This window comes from Strix aluco, chromosome 1 (genome assembly GCF_031877795.1).
Source record: "Strix aluco isolate bStrAlu1 chromosome 1, bStrAlu1.hap1, whole genome shotgun sequence".
Classification (NCBI taxonomy): Eukaryota; Metazoa; Chordata; class Aves; order Strigiformes; family Strigidae; genus Strix; species Strix aluco.
Genome location: NC_133931.1, coordinates 128,723,146 through 128,743,651, shown reverse-complemented (window position 1 = coordinate 128,743,651; position 20,506 = coordinate 128,723,146). Strand labels below are relative to the sequence as shown.

Here is a 20,506-nt window from a genome sequence, read left to right as displayed (position 1 = left end):
GCTATGACATACAATTCCTAAAACCACATGGCTGACAATTCTCATATTGGGAATATAAAACAAAAAAAACAAACAAAAAAAACCCCCTCACAAAACCCAACAAACCTAGCTAATCAGGAAAGAATATTTCTATGACACAAATTTTAATGATGAATAATAGAGACACAGTTTACGAAGTTTTTCTTTAGGGAGAGTTATAAAGAATTAACAATAGCTTTTTAATATCTACCAGTGTAAACCCCAGGGAAGAATCCCTGAAAATGTTTCATTTTTGAGTTACATACATTGCTACAGCTGATCTCACACAGGGACAAAGCCCAATGACATCCCATTTCAAAGTCATCCATAGCATTATAGCTAGGAGAAGAAAGCTTTCTACAAATGAATTAAAACTTAACACAAAAAGAGTTCACCTTCATCTCTTTCTCAAGTTTAAATATGTCATGCACTGAAATTCTAATCTTATTTGAAAGCACTGGATTTTAGCTTCCCTTCATTTTCACTTTGAGATACTCACATGAAAGGCTTTGTTGTGTGGTTTTTTTATTTCACCTGATGTCTTTCTACATTGGAATGGAAAAAAAATCGTTTTTTTAACTAAAAAAAATATTTATGCATAAAATGTAGGCTATTGTGGTTAAAAAGCAAGCCAAATCAACCTCACATTCCTATGATGTAGATAAGAAGCTGGAGTAAGTATCCACTCTGAAAAATCTGTTCTACTCTTCTTCACTAAGCATTGTTCCTTTGAGCCACTATTTCAGTCCTTAAGGCTTTTGCTGTCTGCTGAGTTTGCCACACAACGCAAATGGTGAGTTCATGTTATGAGAACAGTAAAGCAACCACCTTGAGATGGGAGTAACTGTTAACAACTCTTGCACTGGAACTGAACTACCAACATACAAGTGAAAGACTTCAGCTCACCAGCACTGCTCAGCTGCCTCTATCCCTCCCTTACATGCTTTATTAACAAGGATAATCAAAATTTCTGGTGAAAAATCCACTGAGGATCACAGCAAAAGATCACATGATCTATGAATTCAAGTTCCACGGGCCAAGAACCTGGTGTCCTCTGTGAAAAGGGTAGAAGCTATATGGAAATAAGCATCCTACCGCTTTATAGCTTTAAACCAGTCTAGACTATGAAGTGATGAAACTCTGAAGACACCACAAATTGGATAATATGGACAACTACCTTAAGCATCATACAGATTATTTTCAGAAAATGAATTGGAATTCCTGAGATCTTCCTCTGTGGCCTCTACAGTACACATAGAAACTACTTTTACATGATGTCAGACAGCTTCAGAAGGTGTTCTTGGATTACTTGAAGCCCAAAATTAATCTACTTTAAAACGTAATTTATCCCGTATTTTCTCAATGAAAGACAGTGAGTGCTGAGGTGAATATAACTGCTCCATTAAGTAAAGACAACACTTTTGGCACTTAAGCAGGTTGATGGAGTATCTGCAGAAGAGCAAGGACTGTGTTTTAAAAAAAGCTAACAAAGTACCGACCTAGGAGCTCTTCTTTCACTGGCATTCACAATAAGATGGAACTGAGGAAATGTCACAGTTATTCTTGTCTTCATTCTCTCACGTGGGACCTTGAACTACCCCAAAGTAATGAACTCAAGAGGTTTACATGATTGTGCATTTACATGAGGTTTACCTGCATACATCTCCAGTGGAATCCTGGCAGAACAACTTCCCTAAATTCCGTCTTTCCTGAAATTTGGTATCCAAATACCAAACCTGAAGGGGCAGAAGGAATCTCACAAGACATCTTCTCCAGGCTGTTGCTATAAGGAACCATCTGATTGGTTCTGTTTTCAGAGACAACTGCAACTGTTAACAAAAGAACTTCACAACAATGACATTCAATCCTAAATACAGTGTTCTGTAGCATGAGATAATTTCAGCAGTTATTTCAGGCTCCTCACAAGCTTCTTGCCTTTTAACTGGTCAACAACTATTTATATTTTTTCTCTTCACAATATTCTTCTTTGAGTTGTGACAAGTGGCAGAAGAACCACCAGCCCAGGAGCCACGGCACACTCTGTGGGTAGTACCACTGGCAGGTATCTGAGGTTCTGCTCTTTGTCACAGGAAGTTGCTGAGAAATACGAGGCACTATGAAGACATGTTTATTATAGCAATCTATAGAAAATGAATCCACAAACTCATCATGTGGAAGACCAAATAACTTATTCACTACCATCTCAGATGCCTTAATGGATTCAACATATATTATATTAGTCTCTGTGGCTGTTGTCTTACTATGGTGGGGACAATAACAGATGTGTTTATGTCAGGGAACAGTTATGCTGAACTAATACAGACTACATGTTCATATATAATGTACTATAGTAAGGTGTACAAATGAACCTTTCTTTTGGTTCTCCTAAATGGAGATTCAGTTCTCAGCTTTCCCTCGAGAGATGCTACAATCTTTCAGTTACCTGAACAGGTCATCACTGTAGAATAGTTATGAAGCCTTAATTTAATAAAGACTTTTTAAATATTAACATAAAGCTGTCAGAGGAACATACATAGTGATGTACAAGGTCAGAATAATTGTTCCTCTAGCCTGTTTCTGAAAGTAACCAAGTTTGTTAGAGGATAAGGGTAGACTTATGTGATTCTTCCCCCTGCATATCCTTCTGATCAGCAGTTTACTTCGTAATTCAAATATTAAATCCAGACCCATCCTTCACAACTTCGGGAAGGAACTTCACTTTTGAACTTTTATACCTTTGGCCTCCAGGTGGTGGAGTGTTACATAACACCATGCAGTTTGAAACCATTCCTTCTCTTGAAAACCAAAACAAAAAACCTCTGATTATTTCTTACAAAGTAGGAACTACAAAGCAGCTAAAAGCAGCTAAAGAAATATTGCACAATTATTCCCTCTTCACCAGCATAAATTCAGCTTGTGATCTTACAGGTTACTATCTCATCTTCCCTCATTCCTCTGTTCTATATTCTAATGGGACTTAATCTATTACCTTTCAACTCAATGGAAGCTATATTGCACTTCTAACTGATTATTCTTGTCTTCTCCCTCTGTGTCATCTTCTGTCTAATTTCTGTTTTATAATATTTGATATGGTATTTACACAAACAGGAATTCTGCAATAACATGATGGCAGCTTTGGTTTTGTTGTTTCTTTTCCTATTATTTTCTGAAGGTTTACTTATTTTTAGACTACTGCTGAACACTGAGTCACTATCTTCAAGCTATTATCCAATGGCCCTGTAACTCTTATCCAGAATAATGTAATTTGTTTAGACTCACCATTACACATGCATAGTTGCAGTTAAGTTCTTCACATGTATCAGCTTGTACATATCAGCATGAAATGCAATTATCATTTTATCATCCAAATAGTCTATACTGCAGAATCCTTGGGTAACTTTTGGCAATTCAACCAAACAATAGCCTTTTTCAATGTGCCAATTTTTCATCCCTCTTCCATGTCTTTGTCTTCTGCCTGGAGGGTCAGTCACCATTCCCCTCTAGGTCTCAAAAATGGATATTTTACCTGTTCTGTATGGCATACATAACAGGTGTGACAAATGTATATGCATCATGCAAACCACAATGATTGGAAAATCTGATGATAGCAAAACACTAGGTTAGATGGTGGTGTGGTATGAGATTAAAAAAGATGCTGACAAAAATTTAAATAGAAACACTCATGTAATAGCTGATTTATGAATATTGTTGGTTTTCATGATCAAATATGAGAAGAAGCTGTGAAAATCATCTCCCCTCTTTCCAACTATATTTGCCTAGAAGGCTGCACTACCTAATGGACAAGAGTTTCACTGCAGTCACCCGTACCTTTGTTCTTTACTAATTAAATTGGCACAGAATGATGCACATCAAAAAGGCCTCAACCTGATGCAATGCCGAGTCAAGCGCTCACAGGAAACAAGCATCAGAACTGCAGGTATTGCACTAATATTTATCCGCTCTTTGGTTAAATACAAAGTGTTGCTTTTGACCTATAAAGCCCTTCACTGTTTGGGTCACTAGCCCCTTGCAGACTGCTTTTCTTGTCCCATTTTATCTCAGTAATTCAGACAAGAGGGTTGCATTCACCTGGGCATTCTCACTGAAGAGCACTTCAGTCCAGAAGAAGATAAAGCTTTAATGCATGTTGAGCAGCTTATCTATTTTCCCAGGACATCTTAGGTGAGAAATAGAAAGCATCTCAGGGAATTGAGCTGCTGAAGACATAAAACTTCAGAAAGGACAAGAGAAAAAAGCCTCTTCCTCGTACTACAAGAACTACCTCTACAAGATACAGTTAGTGGTATCACAGCTACTGCCGCTTACATGTCCACAGAGCACTCATTCTCACAGAAAATTCCACCTAAAGGTGTTTTTTCCTCCTCAGACCACCTCTTTCAGCATCTCTGGAGCTAGATCCCATTAGAGTATGTTCTTAAATAAACTCCCTGGACATATTCTGCCCTACCAACTTCTTGTGAAGTAGAAGAACACAGATTTTCATGTGATGGAGCACACAGTGGCTACAGAGGGCTGGAATGGATTTATACATCAACATATTTGTTCTATTCAGCTCAAGAGCAAGTATATGGCCTATCTAGAAAATTCAAGAAGCCTCAAAGATTTTAATCATTAAAAAAGGAGCAAAATACTAAGGGGGGGGGGGGGGGAATTTCCATTACCTTGTTTCAGATATTCAGTAACTTCTTGAATTTCAATAAGAATTTTAAGGAAACACACTGTTTCAGTCTAACAAGTTCAAATACAAATGGAACTTCTTTTTGGTTAAATGACATGGAAAAAATATATTGATTAATCTATCTAGTTTATATATCTTTCCTGTGTCAAGTCGAAGACTCCCTACCACATGAGAAAAGAGAAGAAAATAAGGCCTATGACAAAACAGGTGAGTAATTCCATAGAACTGACAGGTTGAAGGTTGAGAATGGATATCTTCTTCCACTTAAATCACCACTACAGGATTTACAGCACAATGTTTCAAGCCAGAAAGTCTACAAAATATTGAACATTTACGGTTTTGCGTAAGAGCTCCTTGTAGTATGGGGGGGGGGGGGGGGGGGGGGGGCATGTTTGCTTCCAGACACCAGGAAAAAAAAAACCACTGTTACAAGTAGTCATCATATATCAAAACCACCATACATTGCTTTAATACTTCACTATTTTTGTTTTGGCTATTTTGCAGGAGAAGAATGATGTAGTCATGCATCTCTCCTGAAGCATGGTTGCCCTGGTGCTCAAACACTTCCTTCTTCAGAACTCTCACAAGATTAAACCCACTTGCAATATTTTCTGTGGGAAAAAAAAGCAAACCTGGTACTATATTTAATTTCTGACTGATTTAGCAGAAGATTACTATGAAAAAAATTCTTACTGTACCATACAGCAAAGCAAAAACCCCTTAAATCAGTCATCCTCAAAATCTAAGAGGTCCCATGACTTTCTACATGCAGTTAAAATTATAACAATGTATTGTTTCAGATATTTTCTTAGAGAAATCTTACATTATTTTCTAGAAAGGAACAATAAACTCTCAAAACATGAGGCAGCACAAGCTATATGTTTCATGGACAAAATTATGCAGCACTGAACACAATTTCTTCACAGTCTGCACATTAAGACACTTCTCTTATGAAGTAGAATCACTGATACTTGATTGTTCTGTTGTTCTTCCAATTAGTAAGATGCCTTCTTAATAAAATTAGTATTAACCTAGCAGCCTAGTCATTAAAATAGGACTCCTCTCTACTAGACTCGTTCTAGACAGTGAAATGAGATGAGCATTCATAGCCAAACTGGCCACCTATTCAAGTGAAATAGGGAGGGAACCCCACCCTTCCTCGCCTTCTGTTTCACTGGGGGGATTCAGAAGCAGAACAGTTGAAAGATAAGAGGAAAACTGATTAAGAAAACTGTAGTGATACTATTAAAAAAAAAAAGCCAAGAAGGAAACTTGTAGCAAGACGTGTACTTGTCAATTTAGCTATGTGCTCTCAGCCATAACATATCTTTTCTTTCTGTAAAATGTAGTTTTAGTTTGCAATCAGAACAATGTAATTGCAGTAACTTTACGCAATTGTTTCTCTCATGCTATCTAGTGTCTGATATTCAAATAAAGTATTCCATCTTCAGCCAGGTTGTGCCTGCCTCACATAATGCCAATGAGTAACAATATGCCACCCATGTAACATTAGGCAATCTTTACTCAGCTTTTAAGGTGTCACCCAAACTAAAAACAACCCAGCCTACAAATAGATGTACATGACCAGCAATAGGACACAAGGAAAAGGTTCTTCACTGAGAGGGTGATCAGTCACTGAAACAGGCTCCTCAGGGAAGTGGTCATGGCACCAACCCTGTCAGAGTTCAAGAAGCATCCGGATGACACTCTTAGTCACATGGTTTAGTTTTAGGTAGCCCTGCAAAGAAAGAGCCCTGCAAAGAGCCCTGCAAAGAGTTGGACTTGATGATCCTTATGGGTCCCTTCCAACTTAAGATATTCTACAATTCTTTGTATAGATTCCCATTTTATTGGCTAAAACCCTCTGTTTACAAAACCTTTTACAGGATCAGGAGCAATACTACATTTAATTATGAATGGTAAGTGGAAAAAGAGATCTAGAACAGGAGGAGCATCAAAACATATAAATTATGTTTCCCCTAAAGCATTTCAAGGACAAAGTACAACTTAAAGTTATGCTGAGGAAAGGTTTGAAGGCCTCAGAAATGTAAACGCTGCAAAACAACTCTTTTGAGGTATGATTCCCAACAGAATTGGATGTCTTTGAGAGAGCATATATGCGTGAGGTAGTCTGGCAAAACATTATGGTTACTGCCTGACAAAAATGACTGACAAAAATCCTGCAATGCTTTTACAGCTTATAATATTGAGGGCTCGTATGTCTAATAGGATATCTGTCTGTCCTCGGAAAGGGTTGTGGAAATAATTTAGAATGTAAAAAGACTGAGTACCAACAGATATGATTACTAAGGCAATAAAAATTCAGACAAGAAGAATTCCATCTAAGATTCCACTGACGCCACAGTGATAGAAAAAAACAAGCATGAGACCACTTTAAAATGTCTTATGGCTGCTTTTGAATTTCATATGCCAACCACAGATCTGACACTTCTCAAATGAACAGTTTCTATTTGAAATGTTACAATAAAAATACACCCCTCATACTCTACGCTTATATCCGAGGTGTTTATGTGCCTGGGGAGTCTCATTAACCTCAGTGCAACCAGTATGTTGAGAGATAAACACACAAAAGGCTGGTTGTTCTTTAACTGCCCGTGACAGCACAAACTACCAATTACAATACATGGACAGATGGTTAATTGGTTTTATCACAGTTTTCACAGCTCTGGGAAGGGGGACACCACCTTTCTCAATTTCTCTGAAGGCTAGTACCAGCAGCACAAGAAGAATTCATGTGTGAAGCCTCCTCGGGTCCTGTTGCCCTCCTTGGTCAAAAGAAAAAAAGGGAAAAAGAAAAAAGTTTTATAGTAGTTTACAAGACACACTCAACATCCCCAATGCAATTTTAAGTAGGTCTTCAGTATACACATTGATTTTATCTCTTAATTACTTTTGAAATGCTAAAAAGATTGTCACATAAACACCAAATTCTAAACATTTCAGAACAAAAACAAAGGTTATGAGACTCGCAATTAAGTTGTCAGGACTGACAACACTAAAACCCTGTGTACTGGGTTTGTGTGTGGTGGGGTTTTTGGTAGCAGGGTAGGGGGCTACAGCGGTGGCTCCTTGAGAAGCTTCTCAGAGCTCCCTCGGCTCCAAGTCAGACCCACCTCTGGCCAAGGCCGGGCCAATTAGCAATGGTGGCTGCGTCTCTGCGATAATGTATTTAAGAAGGAGAACCTGTGAGGAGGAGTTGGAGTTGTGAGGAGGAGTTGCAAGAAGGACACCTATGCAAACACTGAGGTCAGTGGAAGAAAGTAGGAGGAAGAGGGGGAGGTGCACTGGAGCAGAGTCCCCCATATCCCATGGTGAGACGGCAGGGCCAAACTCCCCTGCAGCCCATGGAGGTCCACGGTGGAGCAGATGCCCACCTACAGCCCATGGAGGACCCCACATCGACGCAAGTGACTGCACCCAAAGAAGGCCGGGACTCTGCAGGAATAAGCCCCACAGTTCTGGTGTGGCACTGGGAGGATTGCAACATCCAGGATGGATCCACGCTGCAGCAGCTTGGGAAGTCCTGGGGCCCACAGGAAGGACTCACATCAGAGAAAATTCAGAGAGGACTGTCTCTCGTGAGAGGGACCCCACACTGGAGCAGGGGAGAATGCGATGAGTCCTCCCCCTGAGAAGGAAGGAGCAGCAGACTGATCGTAACCCCATTCCCTGCCCCCTGAGCCGCTGCAGGAGTTGGAGGGAGAGAGATTGGGAACAACACTGAGCCCAGGAAGAAGGAAGGGGTGGGGGGAAGGTGTTGTCAAGATGTGGTAATGCTTCTCACTGTCCCACTCTGTCTATTAAGTGGTGGTGTTGTTAGTGTTTGAATTAAAGTGATATTCTTTTTCTTCCCCTAAGGAGTCTGTCTTTTGCCCATAACCATAACAGATGAATCATACCTCCCTGTTGCCCTCTGAACTCAAACCATGACACCCCACTATAAAAAAAATGAGTAAAATAAGTGCAAGAAACAGTCTTCACAGATAAAGCTAAATTTTAACAGGACATTCTGGTTCCAATTCATTGTATATAGTATCGTTCCTTCCTCTAAAATACCTGATAACACAGGTCTCCCTCATACAGATTCATCTGTTGCTATATTGTTAGCAGGAAGACTAGATCACAGACTTCTGTAATTAAGTTTAAACAGTGACAATAATAATAGCTTCCATCCCAAAATGGATCAGCTGTGTGTAGGGCATGCGTATCAGTGAGTTTCACACCTATTTGCTGAAACAAAACAGGGAGGCTAAGGACTCCACAGAAAGATTTGAATTCCCAAAAGCACCTTGTGCTCCAAATATTAGACATCATCTTCTCCTACACTCCTAAACTCTTGCCCATTCTCCCTAAGATTGCTTCTGATTCTGCCTTCACTCCCAGCCCTCCATATCACTCTTATGCCCTCACCCTCCATACATGCCCATACACACCAATAGCCTTTTCTAATGCCATCCTGAACCCTCCAAATTCCTTGTTAGGCTCTTTTTTCTGCATATATTAGAAGCACTGAATATACTCAGTGAAAAAATAGCATCCTTGCTCTCACATTCTCCAGGTGCCTCAGATCATCACCTGAAACCTGAGGGGATATGTCACAGCAGCAGTCTGGCTTTGTCCCTTTTCAGATGCGAGTCCCTTCTCATGCTTCAGCATATGCACAGGCAACTTAGCACAGATCCTGTAAGAAGTCGCAGTATACTTCTGCAATATGAAATCCTTGAAGGTTTTAGCTATGCTTTAACAAATCTCCAATGTGCATTCATTAAGAGTTTTCTCAGCGTACCAAGTTTGGGAAAACTTGAATAAAATGATGAAAGCAGAATAAAAATCAATTTGGAATGAAGACTACTCCTTGCCAAACTTTAAGTGTTCGAGACAATAAGGATATGTAATTTCTAAAATTCCTTAACTTTCCTGAAAATCGGCATGTGCAAAGTGATGCAGTGAATAGCCTGGCTTTGCAGCTAGCACATGCTATCAAGTGAGGAGAAAACAGCTCTTCCTTCCTTGCCATGGAGTCACAGCAACTCTGGGCTGCACTTGTACTCCTTCATAAATGTTGAGAGAAAGCAAGCAGAATAATTTGGATTTTTATTCAGCATAAAGAATAAAGGATGCCCTCCATCTCATCCTTCATAGTCCATACTTGTTTCTAGGTTGGTGTATTTCTGCTTCAAACAAGCACTGGAACTAAAACGATTTGCACAATGATTTTTTGATAGGCCTACTTACCGTGTGTTTTAAAAAAACAGCTGGCAATTGGCGGTCAAACAATTCAAATCTGTCTTTGAAAAGTGTAGCTTAATAATACTGGCTCACTGTGGACTGTTTAATATGATGATTACCAGTAAGAGCTGCCAGTAGTATTTACAGAGTTCTGAAATAAATTATTGTCCCACACCTGAATAGTTAGACTATCATTTTCTTATCCTTATTCTTCCCTGCTAGTAGCAGGTGTCTATCATTAAAAAAATGAAACAGCCTTTGCAGCCCCATCATTCCAAGGATTATGCAAGGCCTGAGTGCTGCCATTTCTCAAGCTATTTCAATGCAAATGAAGATGTTACAGAGGCTCTTTCACAAGGCTGGAATATGAGAGGTTACTAGGTGAGAGCATGTACCAGTCTTTGAAACCTGTATTGTCTTTCCCAGAGTTGCACAAAGTTGGTGCATCGTTTGATATGATCTCGAATTTCAAGGGGCTTGGGATTTGCTTGACTAAATCAATACTTCAGCCTCTATTCTTACTCTGCCAACTGTATTCCCCTAAAGCTCAACTTTTAAGAAGGCAGGGGGCAAGATATCATTGAATATTAAACTGCGTAATACACCTCCATTGCATAAACTGTAGCAAACAACATATATCAAGTGCATCCCTGGGGTCAGTTTCCAGAAATATTCATTTACATTTTTTAATTGCTGCTTTTCATTTCAAACCCAGGTAATATAAACAATGTTAAGCCTGCCCTTATCAAACAGCTGTTCTTTAACCAAAATCTCAAGTCAAAGTAATAAAAGTGAATACCAATTAAAGGCATGAACCCATTTCCATATGATGCACCAACAAGCCTGTATATTAGTACTAGAACAAAAAACCTAGCAGCAGATTTTTAAACATACATACAAGAAAAGAAAGCCACAAAATAAAAAATCCACTTTATTATGTAAGTAAAAAGATAAAAACCCACAAACCTGGCCCTCCTTTAGCAAAGGCCACTGCATGCATGAAGACGATACACGTAACAGAACCACGAATACACACAGTGTAAAAAAAAAAATAAACCTACCCCAAACCCAAAAAACAACCAAAAAACCCAAACCCTAAAACCACACATGCAAATTTAAATCTGAAGTGCTACAAGCATTCCCTGAATCACACATTACATTTAACTGGCATACTTTGATGTATGTAAATCCTTTCTGAACAAACCAAGACGTTAACATAAGCTTGGCATAAGTCCAACCAACATATTAATATGCAAAAATTATGACTATACCCCGTGTTCTTAAACAATTAAAACAGATTCCTCTTACTTCTTTTATCATAGAAGTTAGGGAAAAGGTAGGATGGTGCACTGTTACCTGTTAATTTGCACTGCAAAATGTGGTTTTACCACAATCACAGAATGGTTTGTGTTGGAAGGGACCTTAAAGATCATCTCATTCCAACCCCCTGCCATGGGCAGGGACACTTTCCACTAGACCAGGTTGCTCAGAGCCCCGTCCAACCTGGCCTTGAACACTTCCAGGGAGGGGGCAGCCACAGCTTCTCTGGGCAACCTGTTCCAGTGTCTCACCACCCTCACAGGAAAGAATTTCTTCCTTACATCTAATTTAGATCTACCCTCTTTCAGTTTAAAGCCTCTGTCCTATCACTACATGCCCTTGTAAAAAGTCCCTCTCCAGCTTTCCTGTAGGCTCCCTTTAGGTACTGGAAGGCCACCATAAGGTCTCCCCAGAGCTTTCTCTTCTCCAGGCTGAACAACCCCAACTCTCTCAGCCTGTCTTCATAGGAGAGGTGCTCCAGCCCCCTGATCATCTTCGTGGCCCTCCTCTGGACTTGCTCCAGTAGGTCCATGTCCTTCTTAGGTTGGGGGCCCCACAACTAAATGCAGTACTCAAGGTGCAGTCTCATGAGAGCAGAGTAGATATAATATCTTAAGAGCAGAAATAAGTTAGCTGTTTTCTAGTGTAGAGGCTTTCCTTAGACTGTCGCATGAAGCCCTTACACTTAAAACATCAGAAATAAAGCGCTCATTCACAAGAACGTGCCAGACTTCATTCTTAGCGGAGGTTTATTTCATTGTTTTTTCAAAAATCATACCTATCCAAAAAACACATTAGACAGGATAAAACTTCTTTGTGTTATGGGGGCAAAGGAAATCAATACTGCATAACTTTTGTCTGACTTCACCTTTGTACTGCCAAGGCCATCCTCCCTTCCACTGTAACATCTGAATACCTTCAAGACATGCTAAGAATGTATCTTTAATATCCACTGAGAAAGATAATCATTTTCTTCTCCTTCAGATGGAAAATTAAGGCTCAGATGTTTAATAACTTGCCAAAAGCAACATAGCACTTTCTCTGCCAGAAGAAAAGAAATGATATTTGAATGCAGCTTGATTCTGAGGTTAGTACTGTGAAATCTGATGTATTCATTTAGTCCCGGCCTTTTACACAAATTTTATTCTTCTATCAGGTTGGCAAACTTCAATGACAGCATCTCCTTCAATGTTGCTTTAATGTCTTCCACTCAATAGAACAACCTTAGGGTTTTAAAGTTTGCTATTAAACTATTACCTTGGCTTAACATTAGCATCAACAATTAGTATTAAAGACATGAAATAAAATTAGATTTAAGGCATTATGCACAATACCAGAAACATGTCATCTTTACACCCTTTGTTCATGTCTTCCAAAAACATTTTCTTCACTCACTGTAACCTAGTAAGATATGCCTCTATCATAATATTCCCTTTAAAAAAGAAATTATGTTTCTTAAGTGCTGAACTGCAACTGATTGCAAAGCAGCCATGACTACAGAACACTTGCAATACTTTAAAAGCCCTAGAATTCACTCATGCCACAACTACAGCACACACTTCAGAGAAAATGTGCTGAAATTCATACAACTTAATGTGAAAAGTAATCACATTATGGAAATGCTTGGTCATTGCACCATAGGTAGCACAGGGTCAGCATTGCTTCATCTCCATCATTTCTTGACTCCTTGCAGGCATTTTTAAAATGCATTTTATATAAAGTGAATTTTTTTTCATTTGTATTTGTTTTCAACCAGAAAATTATGTAGCTATGATTTTGAACAAAAATATAGAAGGCAGCTTCTCAAATTTAACTGTCTGAGCTTTACTGGATCACTACCCATGCGCATGCATAACTGTACATACCTACAACACATACCTAGTTACGTTTGCAAACCATCACACACCCAGCAAACTCAGAGATGCACATTACTCAGGTTCCACATGACCTTACACTCCACATCACCTGCGGTCACTGACCTAACCACAGATTGCTCAAAAATATTTGAGCACGTTTTGCACTGACAGTGTGTTACCTAAACACTTCTGAAGCAGTTTTAGGGTTGGCAGGGCTAAAATATCTACTATGTTTAAACATTACAAACCTACACCAAACAATCACTGAAATTTAAATCATTCAATCTTAATTCCTGGCCTCTACCATATTTCATGTTAAACATATTATGAAATAAAAAGTTTTTTTCTATCTGCTCTCAGAGGAACTAACGCTGCCCTTTCTCCCAAAATTTTCACTAGAACATCAACATTGCTTGGATTTAAGTCACCAAATACTTAGCCTAGCCTCATGAGTAGCAGCTGCAAATAAAAGGCCCCAAACAACACATTGACAAATATGGATATAAGTAATATATTCATGGCTACTGACAACAGTCACAAAACAGCAGAAATATACTGCATTTAGCTCCCAAGAATTAGCATTGCTGGATCAGCATTAATACAGGCAACAGATTTGCAAAGTGTAATGAGGTTTCAGAAGACAAATAGGGAAGTCATTGCATATGACTCCAGGCTTTGTTTCACCTCCCTCACAACTGTAAAAGTCATGCCTTTACTTATCAGTACATTTTATATAACCTGCACAGTAGACTCGGTTCTTTGGGGATTTTGGGGGGAGGTTGTTTTTTTAATTGCTTTGATTCATGTAGGGTTTCTTGTTTTTACACAGAAACACGGATCAGACATGGTTACATAAGAAGCAATAAGGATCATCACAGGAAAACATTTTGCAATAAGTACATGACTTTGTTGAGAAATGGCAGCACTGAATGAATATAATGAAAACTGTCTTCTTTACTGTGCACTATAATAAGAAAATTACCCCCTGAATGAAAATCCAGTGACCTGTTCTCAGACACATCAGCTGCTGGCTCCTTAGACGAACTGTGGGTCCTCAACTACACCTTTATTTACAGCACATTGTTAGATTTAAAATTTAACCCCAGGATCTTTTATGGGCCACTAATGACAGGATTTTTGCCTGCAAGAATAAAACCCACTGACAGATATAGAAGTTTGTCCTACTTATGTCCATTGAAAATAAATTTAATCATCCATTTTAATCAAGTTGAAAAAGTTATTTTAGAACTTGTTTTAAATTTGCACAAAATTATTTTCCTTAAATCGTTACATAGTATCAGTTGGTAATCATTAAAAGATCTGTATTCAACTAACTAGAATTGTTACATTAAATTTACAATTTCTTCCAAGCAAGAAATACACATAATTTCTGAAGCTCATTGCTGTAAGTATTCAAACTCTTAATTTACATTTTTAGTATTAGGAAACATGTAATTGATGTTTATTAAAAAGAAAACAAAAATTATTTCCATATAATTTGTCTTAAGCAGCATTTAAAAGGAAACTGGAACTAAAATACATTAATACCATGATTTAAAATTTTTCAGTAAATAAAACCATTTTAAATGGTAGACAAGAAAAAATACAAAAATAAGTTTTATCTTTTAACAAGTACATTATTGTCTGCAGTTACTATAATCAGGAAGGTTTCTCATTGCTACTTTTTTTGTGACTGGAGAACTGGTACTTGTCATCGCTTCAGGCTCGTTTTTGCAGATACACTGAAGATGAGAACAAAGACTCCTGATTTTCAGCTTTCAAATAGCTTCTAGTCTCTGAATAAACTAGTTATTGAATTAAGAAAACATTTGTTGAAAATTTTATTTCTGCAGAAATAACCATTACTGTCAAAAGCTGATTTAGAATAAGAGGTTAACAGTTTGACTTGAAACTTCAGCAGAAAGGTATTTCTTTCCCCCCACCCAGTAAACTTTGCAAATTTTACTATTTTAAGTCATAGTGCTTTAAACATTGATGTAACATTATAAAAAAGTAAAATTTAAAAATTTTTTTTGCTCACTTGTCTTTAAAGTGCTTTTCCATCACCCTATCTATTTGCATAATACTTAAGTTAGCTGAGTTGTGTAAGAACATACACAAAATACTTTTCAATGGCATGTTTCCATGACATTCCCACCTCTCTCCAAACATAGAGAAAATCTGTTTCCACTCCACTGATTTCACTGCAGTCCCAGATAAGCTGCATTCTTCATGAGTCTATTTGTCGTATCAGAGCTTACAGTTAAAACATTAGCTCAATTTTTCATAATCGGTTAATAATGGAGGTACAGAAATACTTCCTCTAATCATTTCAGCTAGACAAGTGTTTATATTCCTATCTGACTCCGAAGCCCCTCTGTCACTGCTCAGCGCTGCCAACTGCTCTCCGGCAGCACTCCAGCTGCTTCCCTGTCGCACAGCTGGCACAGTCAAAACCCTCTGCTCACATTTTACCCACTCAAACGGCTGGCATCCCAGTGGATTAAGCTGTTCCTGTGCACAGAGCAGATATCAATTTTACAAAGACCTGACACTTCCAAATCACTGATTCAAGTCACTAATCTAGTCTCCTACTCATAAACACATTATCAAGACCTGCAATTTGATACAGCATACCATAGGAAAACCATAACAAACTGGGAACATTTATTTACTTAAATGGACTAACATGTGACAAGAGTGGTCTGCATTACTCTGTAACATGCAGAGTCAAACACACTGGGAGGGGGATGGCTGTAAAACTAGCAAATAAAGCAGGATAGATTAAAAAAAGGTTGAAGCAATTTTAGCAGATGTTTACTGAAGGAAAGCTCAAGGGACACAAACAGAGAAGGTAAAAATGCCAAAAATGAAAAAAAAAAAAAAAAAAAAAAAAGGGGTGTGGGGTGTGAAGGGGAAGACAACACTTTTGGCCAGAACAGAGATAGATGGATGCAATCAGGTTCTGGAGACCTCTGAAACTAAGACTTTGGAGTTTAAAGTAAAGCAGGGATAAAAAGGCTTTATCCTAAAACAAACCCAACACTAATTTCCTTGTTTCATTTGGAGAAAGACGCTACAGTACTGCATCAGAGAAATCAAAGCTCAGCACCATATGTAGGAACCCTCTTTATCTGCAAGACTTAAGACTTCAAAACAGCCTAACTCACATACAGGTGACATTAACAGCCATTAGACAAAAGCCAGCCTGGGTTTAAGGCATCCAGACTGGTAGAAAAAAAAACCTGTCAGCTGGCACAGAAAACTACCTTGTAAGGAAAATTCACCTCTATGTTAGAAATTGTGGACACCTGGTTTTCCATGATTTTTCTGGGAAAGAGAAGGGGAAAAGCAGGAACATTAAAACTTATTTCCTTCACATATTTATTCAGGGGTCATTCTTCAATGAACATTTTGTTATACTACGTTCTGTAGCTTTTGAGAATTTAAGTGGATTCAGCAAGCACAAGGGCTTTGCTGTAGATGCCATAAAGTTTTTAACCTCAGAAACTGCATGAAAACAACCCAGAAAGTGACTGTGGCCACAAAATACAAGCAGCAAAGAAACTTCTCATATAAAAGGCCTGGAGATTTTCCACATTAATACACCAAAATTAACACATTCCCTGGTAGGTAAGAAAAAGCTGAGTATGACACACTGCAAACCCTTAAACAAAAGGCATTCTAAACACTTTAAATGTTTCTATCACATAACTGAGAACTGAAGAAGAAAAATATGCTTTTTACAGACATAGAGACTTTAAAGAAATTAGCCTTTTGCTAAATAAATTTTAGCAAATAAATTACTGCCTGCAAGGCAGAATTTTTGACTGATTAGGATTAATCCAATCGAAAAGTTTTTTATGCCATAGAAAAAAAAGATACTTTTCTTCAAAATGTCTCCAATTTTCTCCACAGACCTTTCTTGAAATACTTTTTGTAGGATATATTATTATGAAACAACTTTTATTTTCGCATCAACCACACTGCAGGCAGTATTTTAAGAAGACTGTCCAATAAAAAGCTTAGTTAATGACCTAGTTTCCAATTGCGCTTTTGCAATACATCATTTATCCCAGAGCAAATGAGTATCACTGAATACTCTATAATAATTTACTTATTCTCTAAGTAAGCACAGGAAAACAAGTTATTAATCTAACGTATTATTTGCTGAATGTCTGTTTATAAGGCCCTACAACATATTTACAGCACATTACCCACCACTATGGGTGTCAGTGTTGATATCTTTATTACACATTAATCACATCATTTCTTTGGTTGCAATACAATACTAGTCAGTAGATGAAAGGATGCAGTATGCATGCACACCACAAAATAGGGCTACAGAAAAATAAGGCTACATATTTAATAGCCTGCACACGCAAGTATGATTTATGGTTAAATGTCTACTTCTCAGAATAGTGAAAACACTATTGTTGAAGTCCCACCACATCATTTTACAAGCTAATAAGTATGGAATAGCACAGTGTATTTCCAGCCACTTATAACAAACCAGACATTCTAGATTTTGTATTTTTCTTTTATGCCACATATACACAACTGCTAGCAGTACGCAGCAGAGACATGAAAATGTGGTTCTAAGCACAAAGCACCCAAGGGTGGCTTGGGGTGAGCAGGCATGCACGGAGGCAGCCCTCTTCTCCTTGAGCGGTGCTGCTTCCTTGTACCACCATCATGAGGCTCACCAGCCTCGTCAGTGCAGCCGACCATCAGATCAATCATCAGATCAGACCAGCCACCGGCAAATGACAACAGAGACACCCTTCCCAGGCAAAGCAAAGATGTGAATGATTTGTCTAATGACAAATCCATGTGTCTTGCATACTCCTTACCTAAAATACTAATGGTTTAGTTTTTGTATAATACTCAAAGAGCCTTTTCTGGGATGCCTGAAGGACACTGCTCCTATTAGTCAAAACACAGATTAAGATCTGCACAGTATTTGCTCAGGCATTCCAGGATCCTGCTCAGACTCTACTAAGAGCAAAAGGGTCAGTGAAGCAAGTGTTCAGCTACATGAGTAATGCTCAGAGTCAAGAAAACAGCTGGGCAGACGTAGATGCTATCTAGGTTGCTCTTTCAGACAAAAAAAAAAGATTAAAAGCTCTGATTCACACTTTGCAATAAGCTCTGTCAGAACACTAGCTACTGGAGCTCAAGATCCAGGTGATGCTAGAGTGAGATCAGACAGCAATGAAAAAATCCAGCACACACAGTTATTTTCAAATGTATATCACCATTTTTCCCAGAACCTTAGCCAACCTTCCCTCCAAGGACGTGAACAGGGAGTGCTCTCAAACACTGAACCCCACAATTTTCCTTGGCGCCGTGATCCTGCATTAGCACTTGGCATCCTCACCTAAACAGGTCATGGCAACCACAGCACCTCCAACAAACTCCAGCTACAGAAAAAAGACTGAGGTGTGCTACACAACAATTTCTGAACTTTCCAGGTAATTAAGTGGTTAGATGCATAAGCAGACCATCAACCGTATTACAAACTTAAAAATGCCTTCACTGTATTTGAAACCACCCATAATAACCATAAACTTCATTTTGTAGAGGGAACAGAGTTATCAGGGGGAAAAAAACATAACTGAAAGAAATTAAAAATATTTTCAATTCTAGAACAAACAGTGAAAGGACATTTTTTTCACTTTCAAGTGTTTTCAGACAGCCTGAAGTACAGGCTTGCAAAGTAGACAACTAAATACTGAAATCTGCCTGAAGTAGATTTCAGGCAATGTAAGAATCCCTCAGGAATAGAGATTGCAAAAGATTCCTGATGACCAGAGAAAGGCAAATGTTGCACCCATCTTTAGAAAAAGACCAAAAGAACAATCAGGGAACTACAGGCTAGTCGACCTCACTGAGGTCCTTGTGAAAATTGTGGAGCTTGGAGCACATTTCCAGGCATATGAAAATGGTGGTGACTGGGAATAGTCTGCATGGATTTAGCTGGGGTAAATCTTGCCTGATCAACTGAATTGCCTTCTCTGATACAACAACTGGATTTCTGGACAAGGATGAACATCACTGACTTTAATGAGGCTTTTGACAGTCTCCCACAGCACTCCTGTATTCAAGTTAAGATGTTACACTCTGGATGGGTGGATGATTAGTTGGGCTAAAAAAAAAAAAGTTTAGCCAGATGGTAGGGGTTAATGAGTTGTACTCTACCTGGAGGTTAGTAACAAATGAAGTACTGCAGGGGTCCAGCCAGGAACATGTCCTGTTTAATATCCCTATCAACAACCTGGAGGAGACGATGGAGTGCACTCTTAACAAGTTTACAGTTGATGGGGTGGGGATGGTGGTGTGTCAGGGCTGCCACCCAGAAAAACCTGGACAGGCTGGAGAAATGGCCTGATGGAAACTTCATGCAGTTCAAGAAGGACATACAAAAAGTCCAGCATCTGGGAATAAAGTCCCCTCCCTGCAATACTACACGGTGGGGATGACTGCACAGGGGCAGCTCTGCAGACACAGCCCTGGGGAAGGTGGCAGAGAGCAGCTGCACAAGAGCCCCCATGGCCCCAGCAGCAGTGGGGGCCGACAGCTGGAACAGGATCAGGAACACATGTACCGCATCCAAGGAACTGATCAGCCCCCTCTGCTCAGCACTCTTTAGACCACATCTGGATTACCTGAGGCCAGTTTGGGGCCCTTCAGTGCCAGACAGACACTGACAAACCTGCGAGTTCAACAGAGGGCACCCAAGATGGTTGGGGACTAGAGAATTTGTCCTGTGAAGAGGGGCTGAGGGTCCAAGGTTTTCTCAGCCTGGGGCAGGGACATTTTCAGAGTAATCTAGTAGCAGCTCCCCCATATCTATAAGGAGGTTATGAGAAGACAGACAAGCTCTTTATGATAGTATATGGTGGGAGGAAAAGAAACATCAAGCATAAATTGAAAGTGGAGATTCAGACAGGACATAAGGAGAAATGTTTTTGCCCTGTTGACAGTCAAGGAGTGGAACAGGTTATCCAGAGAGGTTGTGCAGTCTCCACCCTTGGAGGCTTTCAGGACAGGACTGGATAAATCTCTTGAGTAGCCTGGTCTAATTTCATAGCTGACCCTGCTTTGAACAGGCAGTTGGACAACAAACTTCCTCAGGTCCCTTCTGACTTAAATTATCCTACAGTTCCATAGGATTCTTTCTACTGCTGAAAAGCCCATCTCTGCAGTAAAGTGCTTCCTGCTAACTCGCTGATTGAGAAGCTGAAAGGACACAGTACTGACTAAGGCAATGATACTAACTGGACTACTCAGTCCAACTTGTCTACTCATACTTGAAAGATTTCTAAATGAGATTTAGAGCCTAGCAGGGAAAAAAAAAAAA

At 39.1% G+C, this 20,506-nt stretch overlaps 1 protein-coding gene across 4 annotated transcripts in view; it reads right to left on the bottom strand.

Annotated features, from left to right (window-relative positions):
- The window catches only part of CDK14 (cyclin dependent kinase 14), a 321,627-nt gene that overhangs the window by 258,325 nt on the left and 42,796 nt on the right, over positions 1-20,506 (bottom strand). The window contains exon 1 of one of the 4 annotated variants that reach the window (XM_074835232.1): positions 7,423-7,492. The exons of the other annotated variants lie outside the window; for them this stretch is intronic. The gene's annotated coding sequence lies outside the window, so the exon portion shown is untranslated. Of the gene's footprint in view, positions 1-7,422; positions 7,493-20,506 lie in introns of those variants that run through there. 4 annotated transcript variants of the gene reach the window in all.